Source organism: Limulus polyphemus, unplaced genomic scaffold, assembly GCF_000517525.1.
Source record: "Limulus polyphemus unplaced genomic scaffold, Limulus_polyphemus-2.1.2 Scaffold9, whole genome shotgun sequence".
Taxonomy (NCBI): domain Eukaryota; kingdom Metazoa; phylum Arthropoda; class Merostomata; order Xiphosura; family Limulidae; genus Limulus; species Limulus polyphemus.
In genome coordinates, this window is record NW_013665619.1 from 903,896 (window position 1) to 912,121 (window position 8,226).

The following is an 8,226-nucleotide window of genomic DNA, read 5'->3' on the forward strand; positions in this document are numbered from 1 at the left end:
GTTAATTATCGTTATGAACGAGAATGATAGTGGATGATTGTTAATTATCGTTATGAACGAGAATGATAGTGGGTGATTGTTAATTATCGTTATGAACGAGAATGATAGTGGATGATTGTTAATTATCGTTATGAACGAGAATGATAGTGGGTGATTGTTAATTATCGTTATGAACGAGAATGATAGTGGGTGATTGTTAATTATCGTTATGAACGAGAATGATAGTGGATGATTGTTAATTATCGTTACGAACGAGAATTATAGTGACTGAGACGATGTACTGAGATCGAGAGTTTATGAATTTTTGTTATTTATTCGGTTTCTTTGTTGTTGTTTTTGTAATTTCGGCTCTGTGAAACAATTTCGTGGAAGTTTTACTATTAGAAATGATTAAAGCTCCCCATGTTTATGTATGACAAAAAACATTATAAAATACTTTTAAATGTCATGCAATGCAATGCATAAATCTGTTTTTATCTTACTGGATCTATACACCGACTTTCTGCAACGTTTGAAATACCTAGCTTGTTGGCTCTGCTGATTTCTGCATCATTACAAATACTTAGTTTGTTGCTCTAATTATATGCTGCAATAGTACAAATACCTAAATTGTTGGTCCTATTGACTTACGAAAACATTTAATACACTTAAATATCTAGCTTGTTGACCTACTAACATACTGCAATACTAAAAGTACCTAAATTGTTGGTCCTATTGATTTACTGCAACATTTTGAAACACCTAAATACCTAGCTTGTTGCTCTTCTGACATGCTGCAATACTAAAAGTACCTAACTTGCCCTAATGTCTTGTTGCAACATGTAAAATACCTAAGTACGTAGCTTGCTGGCTCAACTGACTTGTTTTTTGATCTATTGATATGCTGCAATATTATAAATAATAAATGAGTAAATGTAATTTATAATTATCAGTAGTTTCATTGTCATTTTGTGGATTAAATTAAAACTGTAATTTCGAACCTGAACGGTATCTTATGTACACGTGGACTAAATGGCCATGTCAAGGACCCTTAAGGTTCAGGTATATAGTCGTCACTAGTTTTGAACACCGGTAAGTCTGCGGACTTATAACTTACGAAAATGTGCTTCGATACTCGTGATGGACACAGTACATAGAACCAATTGTGTAGCTTTGTTCTTACCTAAAAACAAACATAGGCAGCCAGCCTGCAACACCGGCTCTATAAACTGTATAAAAGAATAAAAGATTGAGTCTCACTTGTATAACATAACCACGTTGAGAATGCAGATCTTGTCCAGAGGCATCATATTTTGAAACCTGGACCATTGAATACGCAGCCCGACACGCTAACAACTAGGTCAATCTCGAAGATGTTCGGGTTGAAATAAATGAAATAGAAAAGTCAATAAATACAGTTTGTGTATTATTATGAGTCTATAAATTTTCTCGCTTATTAAGAAATATACAAAATAAGAATGACATTGTCTTTCGTGAACAGAAAAAGATAAACGACAATCCTATAATGTCTTAACAGAAAATCCTTATACCCTCAATATAACGAACATGGAAGACATACAATTCTGCCGCCGGCGAACAGAAAATCCTTAACTCCTCAATATGAGAAGTATAGAGGACTAATTTGATTCTGAAATTAGCGAACAGGAAACCCGTAAGGTTCTTGACAAAGGACATATATGTTGAACACGACATGCATGGAAGATATGCGTGATCCTGTGAAGCATAAGAAAGAAATCCTTATGTCTTCAATATGAAAAACGTAGAGGACAAGGGTGGCCCTGTTATTTATGAACAGGGAATTCTTATCTTTCTTGCTAGAGGATTTAAATTTTGTGTTCATGGTTCGGAGAAATTAAATGGACTGCATAAATTGATTTATTTTACAGGATATGAAGTTCTGAAGGAACTATTGGGTAGATCGGTCTCAGAACAACAGTTCTTGTGAAAGAGATCCTCCAAGGTCTCAGTAGGATGTCGCAGTCCATACTTATTATTCTTTTCAAAATATAAAACTATTTAAGTTAAGCTTCAAGTATTTATATTTCTACTTTAAAGAAATAAAGCAAGGCTAGAAACACCCAAAGAAACGGGGGATGTTTAAATACACTCACTTTAATAAATTAAATACACGATTTATTGCCGACTAAATGATCAATAACTATAAATATTAATTGCAGGTTTCGATATTTATCTTGACTTGAGCTGTAAGACGGCAGTGATGTCCATTTCTCCTATTTCTTTCTAACAAAAGTAACCAAATGACTATAACCAACTAACTAACAATGGTTAGTGTTTATGTAAAAATGTAACGAATTACAGCTAATGTTTCGATTAATTGACTTTTGAAAAACTGCACACTTATGGCGAATATATTAGATATCAATATCCGATCTAGAAGTTCAACATTTGTTATACAATATATACAGCGAGTTGAATACGTTATATTAAACTGATTTTGGAGCCCCACTACGTATTCAGAGTATATGTCTCTAAGCCCGGTTATGCTCTATCTGACTATTGTGCATCTTTGTGCAGTTTCCATTGCAAAAGGCTCCGTCATGAAGCTGTCATTTCGAAAGCACATTCTTCCTCCCTGTTACTTTCCATAATTCATCTATCTTACGAGGATAACAGTTTTCCAGCTCCTCTTTCAACATTACAATCACACTGAAATCCATAGTGGAATTGTATGAACATCCGTTTCGTTCTTCAGCTGTTTGAGGTATGTGGAGATTGAACAAATATGTCGTGGAAACAGGTAGTGTACATATGGGCGGCTTTTGCCACCGAAATTTGAATTTGTAGATTCCCATCTCTTAGAAGAAGCAGTACTTTGCTTACCACAGGTGCAGGTTTATTTCTTGATGTCCTGGTGCCCTAACTTAATCCATATTCCTTTCATTAGGTAGAAGAGATGTCTCGTCTTGGAAATTCTTAATTCCTGATCCGAATACATCTTGAAAGTACGAGTGTATGAATATTTTTGGTCGGAACGGGCTGTTACATACCCTTCCCGAATACAATTAATTTTCGGTGGCATTACATTAACTACGAAATGCCTAACAATGTTAAAATGTAGTTATAATATAGTTCATTGGCACGTTAATAGCTAATTTTTTAATTCAAGAGCAGCACAGCATATTTTAGTACAAAGCCTAGGATTATCAACATGGGGGAGTCATTCCGGAAACCGATGATTTAGGGTTATTTCGATAGATCTTGACGAATGAAGAAGCTCGGTACAGCTACTAAAACAAAATAATAATAATAATATGTATTAATGAAAATATGACGTGATGAATGCGTTATGTATTATGCTATGGTGGTACAATACTGGACATCATACCATCCTTCTTATATTTACTCTTCATTGCAGAAATGGCATTCTTAACTTGACAATCGCTAGGGACATCATCTTGTAATACATCGTGCATCTGCTTCAACTTCAACACTGGGCCTTACTGAGCCTTTAGTTTCACAAATATTGTAACTAATGATTTCTTATATATGATTCCAATCCCCCATTTTTTGCAGATAACCATACTATCGTGCCCGCTTTGTTGTGTTGTGGTGTCAATGCAGTAATCAACTGACGAATCTCCGATTCAGCTGTATGTCTAAATGGTTGGGATATCTTCGAATAAGTTCTTTCCTCACCCGACCTGGACTCACGATTTAGCTTAAATCGCTACACTTAAACCACCACATTCACAACCACATCTAGAACATTTCGAGCATGTTTCATTGCTATATCATTTTACTTTACATTTACAAGTTAACTTCTCCATGTTGGCTTTCATGGTCTCGGGTCAGGTCACGTGTCTGGTCCAGCGACCTAGACCTCGAAAATAGTGCCAAACGTCTTTTTGTCTAATCAAAACAACCTAAACCTTTCCGGAATGACTCATATTATATTGAATCCACATCAAGATAGCGAGTTGGTTCGTATGTCAGGTGTTAATATATCTTACTCAACATCAGTGTAAATTCCAAGTGCATGTTGTCCTAAGAACAAATATAACGCATTACCTCCAAATGAAAAGGGCAATGTGTTGTTTTGTGTACAAATCAGTAAACCCAGATAAAAATTGCGAATAACAGTAAATAAAAACACATGAAAGTTAATAGTGTAACGCTTTGTGTTACTTCCACAAAAAATTAGAATATGCTTAGATCAATAGCAACTATGTACACAGTCTTCATGGGAAGTGTATTAAGGGCAGTGAGTGAGAATTTACCTTTACAGAAAGTGTGCAAAGAATGAGCAAGTTCTATAATCGGGGAAATTTCGACAAAAGATTGAGTGTGTACTTTATTTCATAATAAGTATACCGATTTACAACGCTAAAATCAGGGGTTCGATTCCCCTCGGTAGACAAAGGAGATAGCACGATGTGGCTTTACTATAAAACATACACACATTTCGTGGTAAGTATAGACAAGACGGTGAACATATGTACTGTAAGTATAGACAAGACAGTGAACATATGTACTGTAAGTATAGACAAGACAGTGAACATATGTACTGTAAGTATAGACAAGACAGTGAACATATGTACTGTAAGTATAGACAAGACGGTGAACATATGTACTGTAAGTATAGACAAGACGGTGAACATATGTACTGTAAGTATAGACAAGACGGTGAACATATGTACTGTAAGCTTAGACAAGACGGTGAACATATGTACTGTAAGTATAGACAAGACAGTGAACATATGTACTGTAAGTATAAACAAGACAGTGAACATATGTACTGTAAGTATAGACAAGACAGTGAACATATATACTGTAAGTATAGACAAGACGGTTAACATATGTACTGTAAGTATAGACAAGACAGTGAACATATGTATTGTAAGTATAGACAAGACAGTGAACATATGTACTGTAAGCTTAGACAAGACGGTGAACATATGTACTGTAAGTATAGACAAGACGGTGAACATTTGTACTGTAAGCTTAGACAAGGCAGCGAGCGCGTACTTATCATCACGGTAATTTAAGACATCACAGGAGAGAAGTACTCAATTCTAAGAACCCACGAATGAAAGAAAAACATGTCAAAAACACTTCACTTGCCATATCCAGTGCCGACGAAGCCTTTCGCCCTATACCAGAGCTCATCAGGCTGGCTGGGATTCGACAGACATAGTAATAGTCTAGGCCATATATATATATATATATATATATCGTCAATTTTGATAAACAATGGCTATTATGATGTCAATCAGATTAAGTAAGTAAACTGTAATTATTACCAATGTCACTTAAGTCACTTACATATCGGGTTCCAAAGGAAAGGATTAGTAATACAACATTATTTATTTTATTTTCACGTGAATTATTTATTTATTTATTTTATATTTATTATTATTAATATTATTCTTTATATTTAACTTAAGAGTAGACAAGACAATGAATTTGTACACTTTTTTCCAGAGAAAATATGTACAATATATTGAACAAGTAGTCTACCTTCAGAGAAAATGTACATAAGATAATGAGTAAATACTCATTCTTCAGTGTAAGGTTAAACAAGACAGGTGATAATAGACAAGACAGTAACCCTATACACTATCTTCATGGAACACGTTTATAAGATAGTGAGAGAGTACTTCATCTTAGGGCAAGTGTAGAAATCATTACGCTGTCTTTAGAACAACCGCTGTAAACTATACTTTGTATTTAGTACACAAACACAAAGCATGACTTAAAACTTTGGAGGAAACCAAACCACGAATAAAAAAAAAGTTAATGAAAGCAATAAAGTTTGTTCTTGTTTATTTTTACTCTAAGAATTAAGAAATATGACCATTTAAGTAATGTTGAAATTCCTTTTGTACCGTTATTTCTGTCTCTTCTTTCGCGTTTAACATAAATGCAGATGTATTAGCTCGTATTTTCCACACTGTAAGTCTCTGGTATCAGTAGTTTTCCATATATGATACACACTTTCTTAGTGGGAGAAAAGGTAGCATTAAAGAAAAAAAAAGATCTTGAAGTTTTACAAGTGATACTAGAGAAAATGAACAAAAAACGAAAAAGAGCTAAGCCTTAGACCTGCTAGTGAACCAGAATAACTTTCTTCAAGGAGGCAGATCTTGAATAAAGCAGTAGATAACCCACTGGTCCCTTATCAATGAGGTCTTATGGATGATAGTTTGACAGAATATCTACATTTAGAAGGAAAAATTATATCTGCTGAAAGTCCTTGTTTTTTCAAACTTCTCACATTGCAGGACAGCGCATCATTGTTACAGCTGACTAGCTTTGACAGGCAGAGGAGATCTTTTTCGTACGGCATAAATGACTGGAAAAAGTGGCGCCTCTAGGGATCTAATGACACGTCTTTTCGTATAGGTCTTCAGTACGGACACAGGCAAAGACCCCAGCGACAGCTTCCAGACGGGGCCGTCATCCGAGAGAAGAAGTACGGTCTTGGAAGATGTAAAGTGAACTCGAGTGAATCTTCTGATATGAAAGGTGCTGGCCACATGGTTCACGTATCCATTTAATGTCTACGTATAACACTCCTTGGGTGGAAATAACAGTGCATGCAGTAAAGAATGGAGAAAATGTCTAGTAAGAGTTAACGTTAATCATTCGGAACGAAGGAAGGGACGTCTATTTTTTTGCTTGCAATAAAATCTTCAAATAAGATGGCTAGTGCATGGAGAGTTTTTATCTATGAAACCAGGAGAGTTAAGACAATGCTACAAATTGTTCTATATCACCCAGATCTAAACAAAACAGTGTTTGCCTTCATAAAATATATATCAACAAAGACAGATTTAGATGGAATGTAAATTATTGGGATCACAGTACGGATATAAACAAACAAGAAATATTATTTGATATAAAGAAAAGTTTGTCATTGAACGAAACATAACACGCATTGTAAACACAATATAACAAGCTTGACATGTAATTTATATGAATGAATGAATTCAACACTTGAGCAAAATCTTTTTTACTCTTATGTTCTTAATGTACCAGATGTACTCAGAAGAATTACCTACACCTGAGCAGGACTTGAGTCATATTATCTTTAAATGTTTCAGAGTAATTATCCGCACCTGAACTGCATTTCAGATGTATTTTGTGGAGCAGTTCTGAGAAATACTGCTTTCAGCTTAATAGAGCTTAAGCTATAGTGTGAGTACATGACGTCAGTTGTATAATGTGCCACATATCTTTAAAGTAATTATTTACAAAGTAGGAATTGAGTAGTATTGTGTATGGTGTGTGTTCAGAATAATTATTTAAACCTGAACAGGACCAGAAAGAATGTATGTGACACGTGTTAATAACAGTTATTTACACATGAAAAGGACTTGAGTGTTACTGTGTGTGTGGAATTTGTAAAGAAGAATTATTTACACTTGAAGAGGACTTAAAATGTATTTTATGTGATATGTGTTCATAGTAGTTATTCACACCTGAAGAGGATTTAAGTATTATTGTGTGTGGAATATGTTTATAACAATTTACACCTGATGAGGATTTGAGTGTTATTGTGTGTGGAATATGTTTATAACAATTTTTACACCTGATGAGGATTTGAGTGTTAGTGTGTGTGGAATATGTTTACAACAAATTTTACACCTGAAGATGATTTGAAAGGTATTGAGTGTGGCGTGTGTTAATGACAATTATTTACACTTGAAGAGGACTTGAGTGTTATTGTATGTGGCATGCAATCAAAACAACCATTCACTCCTGAAGAAGACTTGAAAGGTATTGTTTGTGGCATGTTTTCATAATAATAATTTACACCTGATTGTTATGAACACATTTCACACACAATAACACTCAAATCCTTATCAGGTGTAAAAATTGTTATAAACATATTCCACACACAATAACACTCAAATCCTCATCAGTTATACCTGAAGAAGATTTGAAAGGTATTGTATGTGGCATGTGCTCATAACAATTATTTACACATGAAGCGGTTTTAAAAAGGTTTTTGTGTGTGGCATGTTTTCAAAACAATTATTTATACCTGCGCAGGCTTGAAATATACTGTGAAGAAACAACACGTGGAATGAATGCCTACACACTTGAAATTTCCGATTTCAGCGTCTAAAGCGAAAAACACGTCTTCAGCAAGACATGAATATGAACTAACTTATTATTACATGCACGTGAGACGAACTATGTAGAATATTTGTAATTAATGTTAGAACACAAGTAGGATGACTTTGATATATAATTCTATAA